The following is a 25,402-nucleotide window of genomic DNA, read 5'->3' on the forward strand; positions in this document are numbered from 1 at the left end:
AGAGAGAGAGAGAGAGGGGAAATAAATAAAACAAAATAAAATAAAAAGTCTGAAGTAGGTTGCTAGAGATTCTGTGTTTTATTCCAGGGTGTCCCTTAGGGCCAAATGACCCTTTATTGTCTTTCATTGATTCCTTTGGAGAAATGTCCTCAGCTCATTCACAGGCCGGGGATCTTTTGCTTCCTTCCTTGATTGAAAAAAATGCTTTAAAATTCTTTCACAGCAACAGCAGGAGTGGCCCCAAAGGATGCAGGCACAGGAAACGCCTTTACTTCCATGGTTGCCAGAGGCAGTCTTTTCTGAGTTGCCCTGAGCTGTCACCAGAGTGAATATATGAATGAATCAAATGAATAGGGAAGATAAGTCCAAATAACAGAACACTGTTTTGTTTTGTTTGTTTTGTTTTTCTTCCTCCCCAAGAACAATTCTGTCTTGAGCAAAGGGTCATTTAGCCTGGAGATGTAGTTGGCACAATGCCTTGAAAAGTTTTGTCCCTTTCTTTCTACAATTTTTCCTGAAGCATTTTCCTTTCATTTGTGACTTATTCCAACTGGCTATCGTAATTTTCCCTAAAATAATGGTGACAGGGAGATGATTAAATGAAAGTACATTCTAGAACTGATTTTCCGCCTTTCAGAGTTTCAAGATAGTAAGATTTTCCTCTGAAATTTAGCTCTTCTTTTTCTCATAGTGCCTTGAGGGCAGTAGTAATGGATGGGAGGCTGACATATAAATTACACAGTTAAGCCTCCACATTTAATGTATCAGGTGACTGAGGAAAAGGGATTTGGCCAAGGTGGCCTGAAGAGTTAATCTAGGCCTCTAGCATTCAAACAAGTGTTTTCTCTACCACATTTCCTTCCGTTATTGGGCAGCAGTTTCTAATAACTTGAATTTCCACCAACATCAGAACTTTAGAAGAGTGGAAAAAATTACCTTCTTTCTTCAGAAAGAATGAGGTTGAGGGTCAAATCCATGAGGATGTGGCTGCCAAATTCTTCTGAAGCTAAGAGACACTAGAAGAGCAAAATGAAAGCAAATGGGGGTAGAACTAGAGCTTCCAAGGCAGTTAGTGATGGAGTGAGTTCTAAGTTCAGGTGGAGACCTTTCCAAGGGGAGGGACTGTGGCATTCAGTCTTGAATGATCTGTGGCAGTTCAAACTAGAATAATATAGTTTTTTAAAAAGAAACTTTATTTTGAAAAAAATAACAATTTACGAGAAGTTGCAAGAGAGTATATACAGGTCCTATGTACCTTTTACTTCATTTCCTGCCATGGTTACATCTTATATAATAAGAGTGTAATATCAAAACCAGGAAATTGACATTGGTATGCTATAGTGTGTTATATAGTTCCATGTCATTTTATCACCCCTGTCTAAATTGACATAACCACCACCACAAACCACGAAGACCTTCCTAGGGCTTCTTTTTTATAGTTACAACCTTCCCTTTCACACCCTCCTCAACCCTTGGCACCTACTAATCTGTTTTCCACTTCTATAATTTTGTCATTTTTCATGAATGTTATATAAATGAATCATATGGTATGTGAACTTTTTAGATTCGTTTCTTTTTAATCAATGTAATGCTCTTGAGATCCATCCAAGTTGTCGCAAATTGTTTTTTTATTGTTGAGTAGAAAACTATGGCATAGGTGTAACACAGTTTAACTATTTACCTACTAAGAGACATTTTGGTTATTTCTATTTTCAAGTTATTACAAAAAAAGCTACTGTGAACAATCATGTACAGGCCTTTGAATGGCCATCATTTTATTTCTGTGAGATAAATGCCATGAGTGCACTTGTTCAGCTGTGTGTTTAGTAAATGTGTGTTTAGTTTTTTAAGAAACTGCCGAACTATTTTTCAGAGTGGTTGTACCATTTTGCTTTCCTATCAGCAATGTATGAGCAATCCTGTTTCTTTGCATCCTCACCAGTATCTTGATGGGGTCACTACTTTTCATTTGGATTGCCTAATTTGTGTATAGGGATAATCTTAACTGGCATTTTCCTAAAGGCTGGTGAGGTTGGATATATTTTCATATTCTTGTTTGCCCTTTATATATACACTCTTTGGTGGAATGTCTTTGTATATTTTACCCATTTTTATTGGGTTATTTATTTTATTTTATTTTTTTTACTATTGAGAGTTCTGTATATATCCTAGGTATGAGTTGTCTCATATGTGATTTACAAATTTTTTTCTCCCAGCCCATAGTTTGTCTCTTCATTGTCTTAACAGGGTCTTTCACAGAGCAAAAGTTTTAAGTTTTGATGAAATCTAGTTTGTCAAGTTTTTTTCTTTTACGGGTTTTTAAATCATGTCTAAAAACTCTCCACTAAGTCCTAGTTCTGATGATTTTTCCCTTTGTTGTTATTTAAAATCAAGAAAATTTTACAATTAAATCTGTGATCTATTTTGAGTCACATTTTGTATAAGGGGTGAGGTTTAGGCCAAGGTTTGTTTTTAAAATTAATCTTTTCCTTTAACAGTTATTGTCTACATCAAAGTGTAGGTGTAATAAGTCCATGCAAAGTTGTTATGTTGTGTACTTTTTATATCAGACAATATCTCCTGCAGAGAAGTGGGTGCTGCAAAGAAATAAAAAGGAAAAAGTTAATATAAATTTGATACCTTGTTTTTTGAGGGGTGCTGCTGAATACTTAAATAAGTGAGAGTTAGAAGATACCAAACAGAACAGGAATCTAAAGAACTCTTACATCTCCCATCCTAAATTTTATTTCCTGATTGCTACTTGAATGTATTGTCCTTGGTTGGGAGTTGGACGACAAAGCAGGCACTATAGCTTGTGTTTGGCACTGAGGGTCCTGCAGTGGGCCTGGAGTCACAGTGCAGGGCTCTACTTAAGGTCTGCAAGGTGGCGTTGGAGTCTGACTTCATATTTAATACAATGCAGAAGAATGATTAGGTAAGATGAGTGCATCTGAATTTTGTTCTGAGGAGAACATCATGTAGAAGAAAGAGCAGCAAGGCGATATCAGGAGGCCTGGATTAAATATTTGCCAGACCTGTAATAAGTGTTTTATGGCTTCCTGTAACTTAGATAATCAATATGAGCTCCAGGGTCTTGGTCCCTAGCTGATCTCTTCCAGATTGGTATTTCATAGTTCTGTGAAATTTCTTTGTGAAATGGCAGCATTTTCTCTTGTTGAGTTGATTACGATTCAGCATTCATTTTCTCTTGATTAGAATATAAAACCTTGATATGAGAAATGATAATTGATGTTCAGTAGAGCATTTTTAAAACTGTAATGCGTTGTGGAAATGCCCCCTTTGATATATAGAATATGTATTGTGTCAAGCATTTCCATGTATCTAATGCCACAGTGATTAATTGATTGATTCTCTCTCAGAAATATTTGCCACATTAAATATTGTGTGTTGGAGTTGACAGTCCATTAGAAATATCTTAGTATTGCCAATGATACGCAGTCTGTTGATTTGTCTTGAACAATACACAACATCAGGGATTAATAGTAAGGGGCATTTGCCTTATTTTCTCTGTTTTTTGTTTCCCTTTAATTTCCTGAGTGAGATGACTGCATGATGCACGTTATTTCATTCTTAGATTTCTTGTTTCAGAATATCAGTTCTTGCTCAGTGGTACAAGTTCTGAAAAAGAGCGTCTTTTTAATGAACCCTGTTAAAAAACCTTGAAAAGTTTACTTTGGGGTTATAACAGAAAAGTAATGGAAAAACTATTTGAGCTCTTAGGAAAGAAAAAGCTGTGGCTTGGTAAAGTTACAAGTGGGCTCAGTGGAAAGCCAGAAAACAACCCATTTGGCCAGTGTATTGTAGTGTATGGCAAATAAACAAGTAGCTGCATTAGGGGAAAAAAGCAGCCCTAAAGCTGATTTTAACTGAACCACGACCATGCCACTCAGTATAAATGATTGAAACACCCATGACTGGTGACTGGATTTTTCAAATATGCAAAGAAAATGGCACCAATACATTTAAGCTGAGGTCTAATATCTAATAGACTTGGTTATAAATATGATGAGCAAAATTTTATTATGTAAATACCTACCCAATGTCCTGCCACTCTGTCTTTTATGACAACCTAAAACTGTTGCTCTGGCTCTGTGCAGCAACAAACAATGACCATGGCTCTGCTGATGTGTTTTATATTTCTTTAATATCTTTATGACCTTCATCCTCTCTCTCCTCCTCCCCTGATCCTTATTTCTCTTACATTGTCTTGGGAAGCCTTTTAATGAAAACCTCATTTCTATCTTTGATCTTTATGTGCCTTTTTATGGTGATGTCTCCTGGAATAAGAGCATGATCTAGGTACAGAGTGTCTTTAGAAGCTGAAATGTGTGCAGTCCTGACATTTGACTCACAGAAGGAGCTTCTCCGAATCACACAGACTGAACTAGTTCTGCCTCAATTGCTTTGAATGTCTTAGTCTTTGTATGTGGGCAGGCAGCAGAATCTCTGCAGGACCTGGTATGAAGGCCACTCTTGTCTTATAAGTGCAAGTCCATGGTCTCTGTATGTCATTTTCAGGGAAGAAAATTTTAGGCTGTTGGGAGAGTGGCTTTTGAGTCAACATTATTGCTCTGTCATCCCCACTTTCTTTTCTTAAGATTCATGCCTGTTGACCACCAAACTGTACCTGTTTGTTAATAATTTATTGCTATTTACAGAAATCGGATTGGGTCCGGAACTTTGATTACTCTTCTTCTACAAAATTTCCACTGGTTTTGTATGTGTTCCAGGTCTTAGGGAACTTCTGTGCAGAGTTCAGTGTAAGCTGATCCCAGGCTGGTCCACGGTGTCATCCTTTCAGACCCAAGTGAGCTTTTTATAGTCCTCTTCCTGCAGGTCCCTCCTTCTTTTACTTTTCTATGCTGAAGGAGGAGAGTGAACAATCATCTCATATTTTCTCAGTAGTGAGCTTTCAGGAATAGGGTCCTTTTCTTCTGTCTTTGTCTTGACTTATAAAGTCTGTAAACTTCTGTTGGAAACTTAACCCATGGTGATAAGGGTAATAGGAGTAGTGCTAGTAGTAGTATGATGTCATAGGTAAAAATAAGCCTCTATCAGTTATATTCCCAGAATGGAAATAAAGGGCTTCTACTTGTAATTCAGCCTGGGATCATTTTAGATGTTATACTCTTTGCCAGATTCATTACTACTCCTTTCATGGTAGAAAGAGTTGGTTTCTCCCAAAATATTTTTTGAAGAATTTTGAGCACAAAGAATTTAAAGGCCAGCTATTCTCTCTCTCATCAAAGCAGAAATCCTTGTGACGACTTTTCCAGCTGACCATAATTCACACTCCTAGGGCCAGAGAGCTCATTGCTTGCACTGTGGTCCATTCCATTTGTGGACAAATTTAATTGTTAAAATGCCTTTCATTACATTGGATCAGAGTCAGCCTTCCAGTGGTTTTTTGACCCTTTGGTCTTAATTGTGCCCTTCATAATACAATTAATCCCTTTTCCTTTTCTCACATGATAACCCTTGAAAATAAGAAGGAATTGTAAAATCTCTTAGCTTTGGGTGACTCGATGTTTTTATAAGCTTATTCTAAGTTTCCAAGTCATTGCTAACAATGTCAAATAGAATAGTGCGTTACTTCTCTGAGCTGGTTGTGGTTCATCAGTCAGCTCTCTCTCTGTTTACATCTTTCTGAACCTTTGCCTTTAAACGAAGACGATGACCCACTTATACATCCTGGTCTTGGAACCTCTTTGCTCCCGTGAGTGGTTTTGCTCCTCATTCTTTTCTTGTATATTTCTGTCTTCTTATACTTTGAGTTTTCTTCTTATATCCAGTTTCACACTAGTCCTCTAGTCCTCTTTGGTTTTCTGGCGTTTCCTGCTTTAGTCACTTTGGGTAAATACCTGCCAATCTACATCTCTCACTCATTGATATCCAGACTGGTGCCCTCAGTGGGGAAAATGGTTAGACCATTGTGTAGTTATGGAGTGATATTCCTTGGAGTATGTTTCCCAGCTGACATCCTGCAGCAATAGATTAAAGATGTACTGAGAAATGGATCTTTGCAGTTCTTGGGTAGCTGGGCAGGGCCTTAGTGGACCCAGGTGTCAAGTAGTTTTATCTCTCTACTTGAGTGTGACATACAAATGTCATTCTTTGTTTACTCTATGAGGGACCAAAGCCTAAAGCGCTTCTTCAAGGGCTTGTCATAAGGTAACCACTAAGTAAGTTAGTTATGGGGTAAAGTTAGATATTTTGCTTAATTCAGGTTAATGATGCTGTGGTGATGATTCCAATTTGGTTAGTATTTCTGTATCTCAGTGCAGCATATTTTTTTAATGATTACAGTTTTATTATAAAGGATACAAATCAGAACCAACCAAAGAACAAGACGCAGGATGAGGTCTGGGCACATCCCAAATGCTGTTTCTTTGTCCTTAGGGATGCATGACTCTCCCAGCATGTAAGTGTGACTACATTAAAAGAGTATTGCCAATTCTTAAATCTCCAGCTCCTCTGCCCCTGAGGAAGTGGTGGTGGGCCTTTCTTGGGGCCTCCCCCCCCAATCCCTCCCATAATGCTGTCATTTAATCAGAAAGAGAAATGAGGCTATTTTGGTATAGCACATTCTCCGTGAACCCATACTGGTTCCTGGTAACCTTTCAGGCTGAAAGAACTGGTGTGAATGTGACTAAGCACTGTCAGCAGTATTCTGAGTGGAGATACTCCCCACAGGTTCACCAGGAGAGTGTGAAGGCAGATTGCCTGTGTTGATTATAATCCTCTCATTAGATGTCGCTAGCCTCAAAAGATGGGTGGTTGTGTTTCAGGCAAGTTCAGTGAAGGCTGGGGCTTGATGAAGCCTTGGAACTTGAAGTATGCTGATTTTTAACTTTTGTTGAAAGAGTTGGCACAAACAAGTGTGCAAGTGTTAAGGGGAAGCAAGTGCCAGTATCTGGAGCACAGGGAAACCAGACTATTGAATAATGACCAGTTGTAAATCAATGTTTATATTACTTTATGAAATGTCATTGAAAAGATGTATGTAAGAGAAAAATCTTGATTTTTAAAAAATCTTGTGAGAGAAAAATCTTGATTTTTTAAAAATCTTGTGTACCCCATCCATTTCAAAATTTGTACTTTGATTAAAATTTTGGGGTGAGATCTATTTCCTCCTTTTTTTGGGGGGGGGAACAGTTTTCCATAATGACAAGTACTAACTGTGCTTATTTGTGATTTTTTTTTTTTTTTTTTTTTTTGTAACAAAACTTTGAGGCAGAAGGTCTCAAACTTGATTGGATACCAGACCTCTTGGAGTCTTGTTAAAAATTCAGATTCTTGACCTCACTCCCAGAGATTTTGACTAACTGGTTGGGGTGTTGCTCAGAAGTGTCTTATAAAAGCACCCTGTGTGCATTCTCTTGCAAGTGGTCAGAAGACTGAACATTGAAAAGCATTGAATGTATAAGTTGATGCTTTCCTACTTCCCTACTTTCCTATTTACTTTCTGCTTCCCTACTCTCCTAGTTAGATGCTTTGTATTGTATTGTCAAAGGATCATTTGCTTTGGAGACTTTGGTTTTTCCCCTCGTGTGTGTTTCTCCTTGTGCCCTACTGAGATAGAGAAACACTAACCAAACTGGAATCATCACTAGCAGTTTCTATAACCTTGTGCAAAGTCAGGTCAAGCATTATATGTTGCCTTTGGTTATAGCATCTGGGAAACACTCGGTTTATTAAGTTGAGCAGAATAATGTTACCCTCCTTTTGTATATACCTTTTGTGTATAGATATACCGTCAAGAAGTATTTTCACTGACAACATCTCATCAATCTTTGTAACAATCTTGTGCACTTAGTATTGTTATTTATATTTTATGAAGTAGAAAGTTTAAGGTTATGAATAAATGGTAGAAGTGATGCTCTTACCTATATTATTTTTCTTGAAAATTAGGCAGGATTTATTATGTGCCAGGGACCATGATGTACATTCTGTTTATCCTCTCTTAAAAACACTGTGAAATAAATGTTATTATTTGTAGATTCACAACCTTTTCTTTTTAATTGGCTCCAGATGAGGTTAAAAGTAACAGTAACTTCTTCAGGTCATGCCCTTAGTGAATGGCAGAGCCAAGATTTCAGCTAGGTTTGTCTGACACCAAAGTTCATGCTCTTACCCTGGGTAGTGTGAAGGCAGATTGCCTGGATTGATTACAGTCTTCTAATTAGATGTCTCTGTTCTCAGAAGGATGAGTGGTAGTATTTCTAGGCAAGTTACCAGTGCACATTACAAGTTGCCCATATGCATTATACAAAGCCATACTATATAACTCGCTCTAGAAAGAACAGAAAGTAACCGGGAGATCTAATTAGAAGGAAAGTATACATTCAAAGTATAAAAATTAAAACCAAATAAAAGGAAATTGTCCATTTTTAGAAAATTTGGTAAAAAGGACATTTTATAGTCTTCAGTCACTGTGAAAGTACAAAGGGTGAGAAAGGCTTAAGTCTTGGTCTACATACATTCTAATAATGTTAGCCATTCTTCCTGAAGAAGCAATAGAATTGTCCCATGTTTTATTGGCTTTTGGGTGTCATTCAATCTTTCCTTTATGGGATCATATTTTCATTACTAATACCAACTGGCATTTAACCCTTCATGTTTATGCCTTTGGCAGTGATCATGTCTATATCTTCAGTGTACAGTATGGCCTTAGTGTTTTAAATCAGAAGTTTGCTTTCATCAGATATATCTTATGTTGTGCTAGGGCTTCCCTCCCCCCCACCCCCACCCTGGATAAGTTTCATTGATCTTGTACTTATCCTGGGTTTCCTTATGAAATTTGAAATTAAAAATTTTGGTTTTGGTAGTTTTGGTTGTAATCCAGTGATCATTTTTAATACAGAAAAAATAAACAAAATGCTTAATTTTTTTTTTTTTTGTTCTGTATCCTACTCTGAACTATGGACCAAAACAAAGTATTTTCTATTTACGAAATTTCACCAAGATTCAGTGTGAACAAATGACTTGAAGCATCTTTTTTTTTTTTTTAAACCTAAAGTCAAGCTTTCATTATGTATAGCTTGTATTATCTATTACTGATCGTGACAGAAATTCCCAGGATCTGATATATTGTTCTGATATCTTTTAATTCTCTATCTACCAAAGTACATTTAGGAACTGTCCATATCCATCTGGCTTTTAATACTTAATGATGTCATATTAATACCTTTTGGTTTTGATAGTCTATTTAATTAATATAAATATTTATATTTGCCATAAAGAAGCAGCATTCAGAAAGAGTCTTACTTAAATTCGTTGTATCTTGCGCGGTGCCCTAATTGAAAGCAATGAGTGGAAGATCTGGGATACATCAGTTTAGGCCTGTGTTTGCTAAATGTTTTTCTTTCAGTCAGAGTCATTGAAAATGTCAGAGGCCTTGCTTTCTAATGGATACAGACCATGCAGCTCTTGATGATTTGGCTTGAAAACAAGGAGTCAGGAGTGCAAATGCAGGGTAGGGCCTCTGTAGGAGCTTTCAAGGGCATCTTGAGCCACCAGGCCAATATCCTCACTTGAGACATCTTGCATAGTTCAGTTATTTATCCAATTAAAAATCTCCATGGAGATGCTATACAGAGTATTCTGCTTTTTCCCTCACTCCATTCTGAGTAAGAGAAAGTCAATTCTAATTGTCTCTCTTTCTCCTTTGTATGGCTGACATCAGAATATGTATGACTGTTTGTATCTTTCATTCAAATGCAGGTTGCTTCTTGATTTCTGGGTGGCTGGTGGAATTATATTCTAGGTTCTCAAACTCCAGGGACTTAAGGAGAGGCCTAGGCTGACCTTGAAAATAGGCTTTCTTATGCCTGTGAGGGTAGCACTAAGCAAAGTAGATAGGAGAGCCAGGCTTCCAATACAGGCAGGAGCAAGTAATTAGGTTAGGTAAGAAATCATTCCTTTTCTTTTTAGCAAGTAGATGAGTTAAAGTGGAGAGCATAAAAAAAAATAAAGTTAATCTGAAGAGAAAAAAGGTCTATAATGGGATATTTGAACACTTTTTATTGAAGAAAATTGTATCTCTTTTGACTACTGGTTGAAATGTGCATTGAATGTGTAGTATTTCTGATAGGATCTGGATATAGGATTATGACGTTGACCAATCATGACACTATTTATAATTAACAGCTAGTTAGTGGATAACTGCTGGTCATGTACAGTACAGAGCACCAAAATGTTATAGATGTTTATCTACAAGCACTAAAATATTATTATAAGTAAGAGATATTCCTTGTTTCGGAGTTTTGTAATCTAGCAGAGATAAAGATAACATGTACATATGACACAAATTGACATCACTTGCCAAGAAGCATATCAATAAGTGAAAAGAACATAGCGTGAGTTGAATATTTAAGTATCAAGCAATTAGGGGAGAGGTGGTAAAGATATGGGGATAAGGGAAGAAGGAACTGAATTTTGAACTGGATAATAAAGAAAGAGAGAAACATAAATTGGCAAATAGAAGTGAGGATGAAGAGTGTGAAGAAAGGTGTGCGAGGACACAGATTTGGAAATGACAATAAGCAAGTCATAAGTGGTGGTTCTTAAACACATTGGTTTGGTCAAGATGAAACTTCCATGGCTATTGATAATTTGTGATTAATTTTATTAGTGATTTGATGGAGCAGACAGTAGGAACATGTCATAGGTTCTGAATGTATACTATGTGCTGAAATTGATAGATATGGTAGTTATTTAGGCAGCAGTGTTCATGATGGATTGGAGTGGTAGACCTAGAGGTGGGAAGAGTGCTAGGGGAGTGTTTTGTAATCCAGGTATAAGATAATGAGGACTTTGTGTGGGGATGCTGGGAAAGTCTCAGGGGGTGGGAAAAAAATGAGCTCTGTCTTTGCGATGTTACATTGTGGATGTCAGGGGTCATAGCCTGAGATGACCAGTAACTGGTCAGTTACTGGATATGGAATAGATGGTCAATAACTGGATATGGAATCACAATTAGAGATGTCAAGCCCTAATGGGTGATTTTGGAGGCATCTATGCAAGGCGATAGCTCATTTAGTGCTGGTGTAGGCTTCATAGTGGTGAATACTGAGGAAAAATGCAGAGAGCCAAGTTCTGAACCTTCAAGCTGTTGCCAGCCAAGGGGGTGGAGGCAGACAAAAAGAACAGTCAGCAAATGAGACAAAGAGGTAGTAGAAGAACACAGAGAACATCCAGGGAAACCATGCGAGGAGAGAATTTCAACAGTGCTAAATGAAGCATAGAGGTCAAGGGGATTGGAGGCTTGAGAAAGGCCTATCAGATTTGTTAAGGGAAAGATCTTTGGAGACTCAGAAAAATGTGTTTCCAGTAAGGTTTCAGTGGAAAAGTGCATCAGGGATTTTTCTAGGTACTCTGCCATGACAAGATTAATGTTTAATAAATAATCCCTTCTATAATTGCTTTAGCACATGTGACTGGGTATCTGGGTCTTCAATATTTCAAGAAAAATTATGAGGTCACTTGAAGGAATTGAGGTTAGAGTTATTGTATACCTACAGACTGATCAAGTGATTTGATGTGTTGTTATGTGAGAGAGAAACTTTCAAAGCTGAACTGTTGGACTTACTTGGGTTCATAAGATCATATTTGGCTCTGGGGAAAATCTGGGGGAAAATGTAAAACCCAAGCAGTATTGGAGAGCATCATCGTGGGTACTGTTATTTGGTGTATGCTAATAGGTGATCTTGAAGTATTTGTCACAAATGTTGCATTATGGAAAATAGATTAAAGCTTATAAAAAAATTAATATTAATTTACATGGAAGTGGAGTCACCAAAGAAATTTTGGTCAGACTGAATCAAAGCTCTACATTTAATGACATATTATTGATGCTATGTCAAAAGCACATAACCATTTTATAAGAAATATCATCAGTCTAGTTGAATAAATGGAGGTGCAATTGTGTTAGATATGGTGAAGAACTTGAATTTTAAGGCAGCAGAAACTTTTTCATGACTCAGAGGGAGAAAATAGTAGAAAGAAAAACTTTTCAATCTGTCTCCTTTTCAACTAATTAGTGGTGGTCTCCTTTATATTTATAAAACCTGAAATTATAGGCATAAGATGATCTAATTTGGATGTAATTATATGAAAATGTGGTGCTTTTCTGGTGAATTAAATATGTGATATGTGATTTTGAATATTTTATAATCATATTTCAAAAACTGAGAATGGATGAAAGTATAGATGGGTTTTAAATTTTTTATTTCTTTTAGCTCATATTTTGTTATGTTCAGGGGGTAGTTGCCCAGAACTAATGAGGGGCTAAATATAGCTTGCCTATAATTGAGGATTTAATGTTTCTATATCTTTTCATGTCTCTTCTAGTAAAACATGAATTTCTTGTGCTGCTTCTCTAATATGAAATATACTGTTTTCTAGTGCTCTATATAATGTAATTTAGATAGGTGAACTGGAAACTGTGCTTTAAACTTGGATTGCATGGGAATATGAAAATTTTCTGCTCATCTCTTCCAGTTAATACTTGACTGTGATGCATATGGTGTTGTGTTTCTTCTTGATTTCCCAAAAACTGCTGTTTAGTATAGGATGTATAGTGAATCGAGCCAGTAATTTTCAAAAGGTCTAATAACTTTCTACATTTACTTATTTGAACTCCATCTTATTACCAGAAAGAACCAAGGTGACATATAGTTATTATAGAATCTAAAAGAATACAAAAAAAAAAAAAAGGTAAATAAATGAGAAACGAAAGGGGAAGGAGTGATAGAGACTTGTGGAATCAAGAAGAACAAATAGAAACCATTGAGCAGTCATGGTCACCTGGTATATGTGGGCTTCACTTTTGTTATTAAGTTTTCTTCCAGCTGGGGAAAAATACAAAACTTGATTACTTACTGAATTTATAGGCATAATGAATTAAAAACAAGCCATTTGCTTAGGAGAAGCAAAAGTGTCGCCAACACAGAATCCAGAAAGAAATAAAGAGGATTTTATAGAATACAGTGAAAGATACCTTTAACAGCATAGTGATTGGAGACCAGTTAGGTTCCCCAAGCTCCACTGGGCTGACTTCTCAAGTCCACAGATGGCTGGTGTTAGGTGAAAACCTCCTTCTTCAAAGTCAATTGAATGGTGGCTCTTCAGGATCAGTTAGATAATTCTCTTAGTTCTTACACTGAGAGTAACTAATTTTTCTTTTTACCTCATGTGTTTTGGGCTTTCAGGCATCCATTATATATAACCCAGGACATATCCCTGGCACTCTTTAAGTTCTGAGTCTTTGCATAGAAACTCATTCAAGTATGAGTTTTCTTTTACTGTGAGCCAGTAGAAAGGGTGAGCTTTCATGAATTAATGAAGGAATTAGGTAATTATTACACAATTGGTTTTGGAGTACATGATAAATTCCAAGTAAAAAGTTAGCTTCCTCAATTACATCGTGGTTATAAAGGAGAACTTAACCTGACAGAAATTTCTGGAGATAGTTTACATGTTTCCTCCAGAACCAGGAGACTATTAGTAACTACCATAAATTCTTTCTGGAAGAAGGTGTAACATTTGGAAAAATTAAGCTCAATGGCAGTAAGATTTCTATGAGATTAAGAGAGAGGCAAATTCTCCACTTAGGAAAGGTTTCCTTTGTCAAGCTGTCTAATAGTACAGTGGAACAGATTCCCCTGACAGGTATGAAATGCATCTTTATTCTAGAGTGGCCTGTTCCTTGTTATTTCCCTTGGCACGTGATTAAGGTTGTTGGTGACTTTGGTAGACTCATAGTAGATCATGGATTGATGTAAGTTCATGTTTGGATGCTTTACATCGGTTGGAACCTGACTAGGGGGAGGAATGTATGTCAACAACTGGCCTTGGAAGAGATTAAACACATTTGAAATTTTTTTTTTTTAATGGCAGTAGAGGGGGTAGTAATCTTTCTTTTGCAGTGAGCTAGCAAGTGTGGCCTGTTAGGAGAGCATTCCTGTACACATGATGAATCAGAGACTGATTAGCTGTAGTTTAAGTAAGGCATCTGGAAACTGCTTGTGAGGGAGATTTTGCCATTAATTATAGAAGATACACATGCCACCTATTTAAGGACTAAAGACAGATTACTCCTTACCAAACTTAATTCTATCTCATTTTATATTCTCTTTTAATTTAAACTTTAGGACTAGCTGCCTTAAAAGTCATTGGCTTTCTTCAGCCAATGATATATAAAGAATGAATGGAACCCGCAGTTGTTACAAATATTATGTTTACAGCTATATTTAATTTGAAACATCACTGGTCAAAAAGATAGTTTTTTTTTTTTCTCCAAAAATTTCAATCTTGTTCTATAAAATGTTCTTTACAACTCATTACTTTTTGGAGACTATTTATTTTCCTTTCTACAGTTTTGAGCATTTAGGTATGCTAGAATTATAAAATATGCTTATTCTGGCTTTAAGTTTTTAGATATGGAAGACTGAGGGAAAGAAGTTTAATGATAGAAGTGGAGAACAGAACTCACTTCTGTAGGAAATAATTGGAGACAAAGGACTAAAGTTTAGGAGCATAGTGGTTGTAGATGTAGATTTGTGAGTTATGTATTTTATTTCAAAAATATTTTTCTTACTGTAAAAGTGGTATATATAAGTACTAAAGAAAATATAATTAATATTGATAAGCAAAAAAGGAAAACATAGCAATTATATAGAATTTGTAGTCATTAATATTTTAGGTATAGTCTAAGTTTGTATATTAAAACATATTTTTTATAAAAATGATATCATACTATAAATACTATCTTCAAAGTCTGCTCTTTTCTCCTAATAGTGTCTCAATGAACATCTTTTTAGATTGTTATGTAGTTTTATAACAAACCCAATGTTATTTTTAATGGCTTATTGTAGAGATGTACTATAATTACTTAAACCATTTCCCTGTTTTGGAGTTTGGGTTCTTCCTCATTTTGGTTACCATCAATAGTGCTTTATCAAACATTTCTGTTGTTAAATCTTTGAGCACATCCATGGATATTTCTTCAGGATAAATTCTAAATAGTAGAATTGCTGGGTCAAGGCATAAACAGATCTGAAAGTTTTTGTCACATAACATCATGGTTTTTATCCACAAAATCCGTGTCTATTTACTGGATGGTCAGTGGTGTACAAAGAATATATCAAAGTGGCATCCTCTTTCGAGGTAATAGCTGAAGCTTTGCCATTATGATGTAATTTGGAATGATTGGCAGTTTGGCTTAACAGTTGGGACCTCCTTTTAGAGGTAAGCATTCTTCAGCTCCTACTCTATTGTATCTGGTAATATTTTAGTCTGACTCCTTTTTGAGGCAGACTCCTCATTACAAATTAAAACCAAATTTCTGGCGCTGCAAATAATACCCTAGGTATTAATGTGGTCACTCTGGGCTGGTTTACCTTTGGTTTGGAATATTCAGATCCTTTGTAATAGCAATATAAGAGATTTTCAGGGGCTTTACCTTGATTTTCCCAAGAGAAGAGGCAATCGTGGAACTGAATTCCTTTTCATGATTCTTCACCATTGATTGGAGAGGAAATGGAGAGGATTGGAGAAGGTAGTCCCTTCTGCTTTTTCACTTTGAGAAAGGCTTAATAATGTCATTTACCTTAAATCGACGTGGGTTTATCTATGGCAGCAGCTGCCCATTTCTAAAGTGTTGTGTCCACTCAGAGATTGTTCTAGGTTTTTGGTGGTCCTGATTTGAACCAAATCTTTCTAAATTTATTTTGTTTTTTCATTTTCTTCTTTTTTTTCTTTCTTCTTTCTCTCATACAAATAAAACTTGTGGGGCAGCCCCGGTGGCTCAGCGGTTTAGCGCCACCTTCAGCCCAGGGCATGATCCTGGAAACCTGGGATCGAGTCCCACATCAGGCTCCCTGCATGGAGCCTGCTTCTCCCTCTACCTGTGTCTCTGCCCCTCACTCTCTCTCTCTCATGAGTAAATAAATAAAATTTAAAAATAAAATAAAATAAAACTTGTGTTTTTATTTCTGTAGTTCAAACAACATGGAGCAAGAAGCAATAAAATAGAATAAGTAATGGAGCAGAAAATCAAAGCCTGTCTTCATTGTTTTGCTATCAAGTTCCCTCTCGGGTTTTCTTTCTACTCCCTTCTCTTTGGATTTATATGCATTTAAATGCATACATAAAAAGAGATTAACTTGTGTTTTGCATTACATATAATTAGTAATTGACCTACCTCAGTGTAACAATTGATGAACTATTAGTCTAAAATTCCAATTTGTACCTTTTGGTAACATGCAACATTTCTTTGTTATAAGAAACGTCTGGATAAATGGCAAAGCTCTGGGCTCCTTGAGTTTATTTTATTCAGAGTTGGTCATATTTTTTGTTTTGGGGACATTAGTTACTTTTAGATATATTAGACTAACTCATAATTTTTAAGCATCAAAAAAGTTGGAGAGACTGAAATATGATTTGATGTTTTTTACTGATTACATGTACTATCCTTTTAATATTTTCCTAATTTTATTTTATTTTTTAAAAATATTTTATTTATTTATTCATGATAGATAGAGAGAGGGGCAGAAACATAGGCAGAATGAGAATCAGGCTTCCTGCAGGGAGCCCAATGCAGGACTCTATCCCAGGACCCCGCCGAGATCATGACTGAGCCAAAGGCAGACACTCAACCACTGAGCCACCCAGGTGCCCCAATATTTTCCTAATTTTAAAAGTGGCTTACTTATGTATGTTTAGCATATCATGGAGTTGCTAATTGCAAATAATTCTCCACTTACTACACATACTTGAAAAATTTGCTGTCTCAGGTTAAAAGGGAGAAATACTCTGTCCTTGTAGATATGTCATTTTACAGCCATATCAATTTGCCTTATTGACTGGGTGATAGGAAATAAAAGGCAGAAAATAAATTATTTTCATTGGATATTACTTTGTTCTGGATTTTAAAGCATTATTGGCAAAAAATATCCCCTAATCTTTTATTAAAGATAAAGGACAAGCTCATACAAAGTATAGGTTGTTTACAAGACTGAGAAATATTGGAAATATGTCTTGGCTCAACTGCTGGCCACCCTTGAGAGCCAGTGTAATACCCAGTGGCTCAGCTTAGTTGTACTCAGTGGCAAGAGACATTGTGAGGTTTCCCATGTGTTGGGAGGGGGCCCAAGACAAAGAGGTCCTTGTAAAACTCAGCTAGAGATTTGGCTGTCGGACAGAGTCCTTGAAGAATCTACGTTAACTGTGCTTTGCCCGGTGGCATGCTGCTACAGACCCTGTGCTGTAAACCATCAATATCATGGAATGAGGTGGCGTCTTCAGGTAGACATGCTGAGCCCCTTTGACTTTCTGATCCCATTATTATCCCTGATACTGGAGCTACCCTTGCAGCATCATATGCCTTTTTTGCAGAATCATATCACACATTAATTGTTAAAAACTGCTTACTCCTTTTGTTTTCTCATGTGTGGTTGTTTATGGAGAAGATGATTATTTATCTTTACATATACTTGTCTGGTTTGTCCTATGTGTGTGTATATATATGACATATATATATATATGACATGCACATATATACACTGTGCATGTATATATTGATATGCACATATATATACAAATACATACTTTTTAGTATATTTATAAACAAAGTTGTAAAATTTAACAATTTGTTAGTTTCTCTTGTGACTGTAAAAAGAGCATAGTATTTGAAATCAGAAGATCTGGCTCAAGTTCTGCTTCTGCCCCTTAATAGTAGTATCAGCTTCTGAGGCTTTGTTTCCATTTCCCTTTTCTATCATAGTTGGGAATTATGAGTCTTAAATGAGAAAATGTATTTAAAAGTACTTTGTGAATAAAATCAGGCCACTTTCTTACACCATACACAAAAATAAATTAAAAATGGATGAAAGACCTAAATGTGAGACAGGAAATCCTCAAAATCCTAGAGGAGAACACAGGCAGTAATCTCTTTGACATTGGCTGTAACAACTTCTTACTAGGTATGTCTCCTGTGGTAAGGGAACAAAAGCAAAAATAAACTCTTGGGACTTCATCAAGATAAAAACTTCTGCACAGTGAAGGAACAATCAGCAAAACTAAAAGGCAACCTTTGGAATGGTCTCCTATATTTGCAAATGACATATCTGATAAAGGCTTAGTATCCATAATATATAAAGAACTTCTAAAACTCAACACCCAAAAACCAAATAATCCAGTTGATAAATGGGCAGAAGACATGAATATTTTTCCCAAAGAAGACATCCAGATGGCCAACAGACATATGAAAATATGCTCAACATCACTCATCATCAGGGAAATACAAATCAAAACTACAATGAGATATCACCTCACACCTGACAAAATGGCTAAAATTAACAGTATAGGAAACAACAGGTATTGGCTAGGATGCAGGGAAAGGAGAGCCCTCTTGTATTGTTGGTGGAATGCAAACTGGTACAGCCACTCTGGAAAACAGTATGGAGGTTCCTCATAAAGTTAAAAATAGAACTACCCTATGATCCAGCAATTGCACTATTAGGTATTTAAAGGATACAAAAATACTGATTTGAAGGGATATATGCACCCCAATGTTTATAGCAGCATTATCAACAGTAGCCAGATTACGGAAAGAATCCAAATGTCCATTGACCGATGAATAGATAAACAAGAGGTGGTATTTATATACAATGGAATATTACTCAGCCATCAAAAGAATAAAATCTTGTCATTTGCAATGATATGTGTAGAGCTAGAGTGCATTATGCTACATGAATTAAGTCAGTCAGGGAAAGACAATATCGTATGACTTTACTCATATGTGGATTTAAGAAACAAAACAGATGAACATTGGAGAAAAAAAGGAGAGAGGTAAACAAGGGAACAGACTCTTAACTATAAAGAACAAACTGAGGGTTGCTGGAGGGGAGGTGGGCAGGGAGTTGGGGTAAATAGGCGATGGGGATTAAGGAGGGCACTTGTGATGAGTACTGAGTATTGTATGTAAGCAATGAATCACTAAATTCTATACCTAAAGCTAATATTATACTGTATGTTATTGAACTAGATTTTAAATAAAAATTTGAAAGGAAAAAGAAGTTTTGTAGTTTTACATTTTACATTTAAGACAATGATCCATTTTGTGTTAATTTTCCATAAGAGGTAAGGTTTCAATAAAGATTCATGTTTTGCCTGTGGATTTCCAATATATGACATATTTATTAATTTTTTAACTTAAAAATTTAAAAAGATTTTATTTATTTATTCAAGAGAGAGACACACACAGAAGCAGAGACATAGGCAGAGGGAGAAGCAGGCTCCCTGTGGGAACCTGAAGCGGGACTCTATCCCAGGACCCTGGGATTATGCCCTCAGCCGAAGGCAGACGCTCAACCACTAAGCCACCCAGGTGTACCCAAATATTAGTAATGAATGTTTCATCTTAGGGAAGACCTATAAACTTAATATACTCTTCTTTGGTGGTTAAAAGACATATTTGTATAAAGGCTACTGTTAAGGAGTGAAAAATCACAGGTGTGCTAATTTTGTACTGGAGTTCTGCAGGCAACTTTGGGTTGAGAAAGGAGGAGAAAGAGAACAGATATCAGTAAAGGCTTAGCTTTTACAGCCTGGTGAAAAACTGCATTTTGAAGGATTGAGTTTAATTGTTAAGGTTGATAGTGTTTTACTTTTACATTGATGCTTAAATAGTAGCATTTATCAAATTTTAAAACAATACTTTTTGTGAGTCACCAAATGCACCATAAATGATTAGATGTGTATTATGCTTTTCAGAGAAATTTTCTAGTTTGAGTGGAAGTGAGAGTCCTTTTTTAACACAGAAAACAGTACTGGACAGAAGATTCAGAATTTCCTAAGATGAGTTTCACATCCCAGAAAATTTATTTCCTCAGTTGGACACTGGGGCCATCTTCAGGTTAGAACGTGTCAACAGAAAATAGTTCGGGTTCAGATATGGGTAGGTTCTGTGTTTCTCAGTTTTTGGACAGACTTCTGATTTTCATTTGGGACTTGGTTTTCATCTATCCAGTTTTGTAGATGAGTGGCCAGTTTCATTTCATCCTTTGGCCTCATTCAATTTATTTGTTGTTTTCATTAGAAACTCAACTTTTCTGATGAAAATGTTATCTGGGGTTTAATTTTAGTAAAATCTTATTAATTTTCTTTATTAGTTTAGCTATTATGTTTATTTTTATAACATCTTTTTGAAGCAGAACGTCTCACAAACTAGATGTTCATAATATGAGTATCATTTATATTTCCGAAGAGAAGTTTTATTCTGGTTTTGAATAAACCATTGAATTAGTCAAGTTAAGAGATTAGTTTTTGTTATCTGTGAGGCAGAAAAGTGGTAGAAGGATATGTGACTTCAGCCAACTGGCACTGACAAGCTTCCCTGTTGTCTAGGTCATAGGAAATTAGGCATTTGGAGACAGGTGCTGAGGAAATGAGTTACACTTACTATGATAAGTCTGACACATTCCCAGTTTTATTTTCTGTATTTGGTGGTTGGTGCTTTTGTGGTATAGCAAAAGATAGTATAGCTTAATAAGGTACTATTTATTTCAGTTTGAGGTAGGAATGACCTTGATTATTGTAGATTTGAGGAGGAGGCACATAATTTGATTTTGTAGGTGTTGTGTATTTAGTCTTCTGGGCTTTGGAGTGGTGGTGATCCCCCCCCCCCCCCCCGCCCCGCCGTCTTAGCAAAGGAAATATCCTAAAACTTCAAAACAACCAAATTATTGATAAAGTGTGTTATAGTGGTAGAAAGAGCTATGTGCTGAGAATTATGAATTTAAAAAATGGTCTCTGCTAATGACTTGCTGAAAATGGGCATTTAATGTCTCTGAACCTCTTTTTCTTGTTTATAAAATGCTATTTTTGTATAACTCCTAAGGTCTCTTCTTGTTATAAAATTCTGTGACTTTACGCCTCTTCTCTATGACTGCAGTGATTGATTCTTTCCACAGAGTAGGGAGGTAACGGATACTCCTTATCCATGAAAACAGCCAATTTTGTTGGAAAAGGAATGTGTGGAAGTGGACCTGTGGGTCTTGGATCTAACTGCATTGCTTGTAGCTCACTCTTTTTGAAATGTAGTACCTGCATAGTGGGCTCTTGGCTGTTTGTTTCTTCCTCTCCAGGTATGCTGAAATTCTGGAAGGTAGGCACCCGCTTGAATGCATAGTTTTCAGCAACCTGTTTCTAGAGCGGACATTTGTATTTCGATTGTGACCTTTAGTGGTGATGGTACCCTGGTCTTCCCTGTAAGACCCATAGGTAACACTACGATTGGGAGTTTGCAACCTTATGGGAAAGGAGGATGGTGCCATGTTAGGCCTAAATAAGGTGTTTTGCATTTGCAAAACATCATACACTCTACCTAAACATAGATTTTGGTAAATGGATTTTAGATGGCTTTTCCAATTCCATCATGTTTCCTTAAGCCATTTTCACTTTTTGCAGTAATCATTTTTCCAGTGTTTGCAATACATTCTGTTATAAATGAGATTTATCATCTGTCAAAAAGAAAAGCATAAGAATCAGGCTGTGACCACCTCTCTCTCTCTGTTTTTAAAAGCTTTTATTTATTCATGAGAGACACAGACAGGCAGAGACATAGGCAGAGGGAGAAGCAGGCTCCCTGTGGGGAGCCTGTTGCTGGACTCAATCCTAGGACCCTTAGATCATGACCTGAGCCAAAGGCAGATGCTCAACCACTGAGCCACCCAGACATCCCACCTTTTTTTCTTTTAAAAGTAATTTCCATCAGCTCTTCTTTTCCTTTGCTTTACTATCTCCTGTGAATGCATTTCAGGAACTTGAAGGACATAATAAGTATAAATCTGTGGACTGAGCAGAAGGGAGGAGAGAGAAATGCTAAGATGGAATAGGAGGGCAGTAGATCGATTATTCATATAATGCTTCTTTGGGAGTAGAGAAAAGCAGATTCATTGTTTATAGTAAAATTTAGCCCAAATGGCATCTGCACAATGGGAAGGTCTATTTCAGAGCAATGCAATATGCCTATTAGTGTTTCAGACAAGTCTCTGTTTCTCTGTCAGAATGTTTGCCGGTGACTTTGTTGTTCAGACCTCAAGGTGCTTTTTGTCTCCTAATGTCTTTCCCATAGACCACTGCTGGAAAACAACTCTTCTAGCATACATGGACAAAAAGTATCTGTTTATGATTCATCCTGTCCACTTTTCGATTCTTTGATTAGGAATCACAATTGCTGTTAGAATCACAATTCTCTATTAGCAGAGAGAATAAAACAGAAGGCCATAGTTAGCCATTGTAATCCAGGATCAGAATCACAAGGCCGTGTGTGACTTTGAAGCCTACTTGTTCTTTCTCAACACAATTGATGTTATAACATCCAAGATAGGTTTTATTATTTCCTTTTCTTGTTTTTCCCTCCCCCTTTCATCTTCTACCTTCCTTTCCTATCCATCCCCTCTACCTTCGTCCCTCTCTCCTTATATCCCCTCTTTCTTTTCCTTCCTTTCTTCCTTCTTCACTGTATTTAAGTACTTGTAAGAAAATGGGCAACAACACTTTGTTTTGCTGCATCTTGTGATCTCCAGATTCTGTCATGAACATCTGTCACGTGCGTGTTATATTCCTGGCTCCATGCTAGGCCCATTCCTGTGCATTGTCTCATTGAATCCTCAGCGGTCCTGTGAGAAAGCGGTTTCATCCCCTGTTCCATCGATGAGGAAACTTTGGCCTGATTCACAGAGCTGGTATGTGGCAGAGCCTGAATCTGAAATAAGTCCTCTGGATCCTTCCTCTACTGGGTAGGAATGCTGTTTCATTTTGGAACTGCTTTTAGAAAAAGAGCCACACCTTAGTATGGAAGCAAGGCAGCTGTGAATAAATGAGTACAACATGAAACTAGACTCTGGTTCCAGATTCCCCAATGACTGAGTTGGCCTTGGGCAGGTTTTTAAACTTTGTACTTCAGAGTCCTTTTTAAATAAGGATAGTAAAAAGACTTCCTAGAAGAATGTTAATCTATAGGTATCTCTTTTCATTGTGGAATCTTCTGTTTATCTTTTTAATTTTGTGGAACACTCCAGAACTCCTAGTCAGGAGAGAAATTCCAACATAGTTGTCTTTATAGCACAGCATTTCATAGAAGTATTATTATCTAAATTGATTGTTAACAAATGTGCTGAACCATTAGTCAAATCTGGTTATTAGTTAATGGGCCATCAATACTTAGTTATTGACTACCTGCCGTGTGACTGACAGTTTATATTTATTATCTCATTTAATCCTTTTATCATTCCTATGAGTTCTCTTTCAAGTTCACAGATGATAAAAATGAGGCTCATGAACTCATAGAAATAGAGAGTAGAATGGTGGTTATTAGGAGCTGGGATGTGGAGAATGGGGAGATGTTGGTCAAAGGGTACAAACTTGCAGTTATAAGAGGATGAATAAATTCTGGGGATCTGATGTACAGCATGATGACTATAGTTAACAATACTATATTATATACTTGAAAGGTGCTAAAAGAGTAAATCCTAATTATTCTCCCCCCCCCACACACACACACACGGTAATTATGTGAAGTGATAGAGGTGTTAACTAGCCTAATTGTGATAATCATTTCAAAATGTGTACTGATATCAAATGATTACATTTTGTACCTTGAACTTATACAATCTTATATGTTAATTCTATCTAATACAGTCAGGAAAAAATGAGTCTCAGAAAAGTTAAATAAATTCCTCAAGGTCACATTCTGGTAGAAGGTGGGGGTGATATTTGGATCTCTGAGAGCACAAAAATAGTACAGTGGTTATTAGTGTGGGATTTGGAGTTAGATTTAAGTCTTGGTGTGTCTCTTACTAGCTGTGTAACCTTGGACAAGTGACTTGACCTTTCTAAACTTTCAGTTTTAGAATGGGTTTCTTCAGCATACTCTTCTGAAAATTAAATTGCAGATATGCATACCCTGAAAATGGTCTAACAACAGAAATTGAAGTATGCAGTCGCCCTGCCGACAATGATTTACTATGTCAAATGAGAGATGAAGCATAAAGATGAAATGGGAACACAATTTTATGTTTCATAATGTATGGTAAAGTGTGAAATCATGCAGTTTTAGCCAAAGAGAAGATGCAGGTAGTATATTAGAACTTTTGACTAGGTGGGGCTGGGGTATACAAACTGTTTTCTCATCTTTGCCACAAGTGTACTGTGAATCATAGAGCAAGTTATTTCACTTCTGCATCCCTCTCTCTGTGTTTCATTTGTTCACTCATTCATGAAACATCTGTTGAGAGACAGAAGTGTGCTGAGGCACTACTAGGAAGCTAGGTACTGCACAAGGAGCTGAGACTTGCTCTCTGTTCCCAGAATGCGTCATGGAACTTAGAATATCTTGGAAGAATAGGCAGACATATGAGGATTTCATTGTAATGCAGTGTGAAAAGTGACACACTAGTGCTTGAGAGACATACACAGAGTCCTGTGGGTACTTACAGAAGACATTGATGAAGTCTCTTTGGAGTCAGGGAAGGGCTCGTGAAAGATGACAGTTGAATAAGCAGTGAAGATGAGAAGGGACTTTGTCTTATTCATCTTTATGTTAATATTTCCCAAAGCATGGAGCGCAAGTGCAGTGCCTTCCTACATAGTAGGCCCTCACTAGTGGATTGGATACTGAGTTATAAGCCTGACTTGTTTTGAAGATCCTTCCTGTGTTTTTGGTCAATGGCTATTCTATTTCTGACAAACACAGCTCAAGTCTGTACGTCCCTCAGTGTCAGAGCAGAGGCTCTGAAGTTAGACTTCTCAGTTTCAGTTCCCATCTCTGCCACCAACAGTCTTTGACCTTGGACAGGTTTACTTCTCTGTGCCTCAGTTTCCTCAGCTAAAAAAATCTACATAATATGGTCTTGGCATTATTAAATGGGAAAAAATCAAATGCAGAGAATTTAGAATGAGGACTACACATAAAGAGTAGTAACCACTTAACTAGATTATCAGTTTGTATTTTTCATTTACATATATCTTTGCCCTGAGTTTATCAATAATGCTGTTCCACAAATACTCATTGTTAATTGCTAAAATAGTACCTTTTCTGTATATTTTCTGATTGACAGAGGACAAAAAGAGAAGGTGACTTATTTTAGGAAACAGGTTGCTTATTCATGGCCTGTTCTTGCTGTAAAGCTCTGATCATAAGTTTCTGGTTAACGCCACAAGGAACTCGCATGTATTTTGCTAATTACAAGTCATGTTTCTTGGCGGCCCCTTTTACTGTTAAAATGACCTCCAGATTTGGATTTTTCTTCACTCTTTATTAATGGTTAACAAACTGTTTAAGGCACAGCAGGAAAGCCAAGTAAGCCTGAAGCGT

General features: G+C 36.7%; 1 protein-coding gene and 1 long non-coding RNA gene across 5 annotated transcripts in view; one reads left to right on the plus strand and one right to left on the minus strand.

Annotated features, from left to right (window-relative positions):
• The window catches only part of SLC4A4 (solute carrier family 4 member 4), a 343,745-nt gene that overhangs the window by 88,288 nt on the left and 230,055 nt on the right, over positions 1–25,402 (plus strand). The gene's annotated exons all lie outside the window — the stretch shown is intronic.
• On the minus strand, positions 54–13,320 carry LOC112652306 (uncharacterized). The gene is made up of 3 exons (XR_003131348.3): positions 13,022–13,320; positions 7,908–7,993; positions 54–2,597 (listed from the first exon to the last, which is right to left on the minus strand). It is a non-coding gene; the product is annotated as an uncharacterized LOC112652306 (long non-coding RNA).

The sequence above is a fragment of the Canis lupus genome, chromosome 13 (assembly GCF_003254725.2).
Source record: "Canis lupus dingo isolate Sandy chromosome 13, ASM325472v2, whole genome shotgun sequence".
In the NCBI taxonomy this organism is placed as follows: domain Eukaryota; kingdom Metazoa; phylum Chordata; class Mammalia; order Carnivora; family Canidae; genus Canis; species Canis lupus.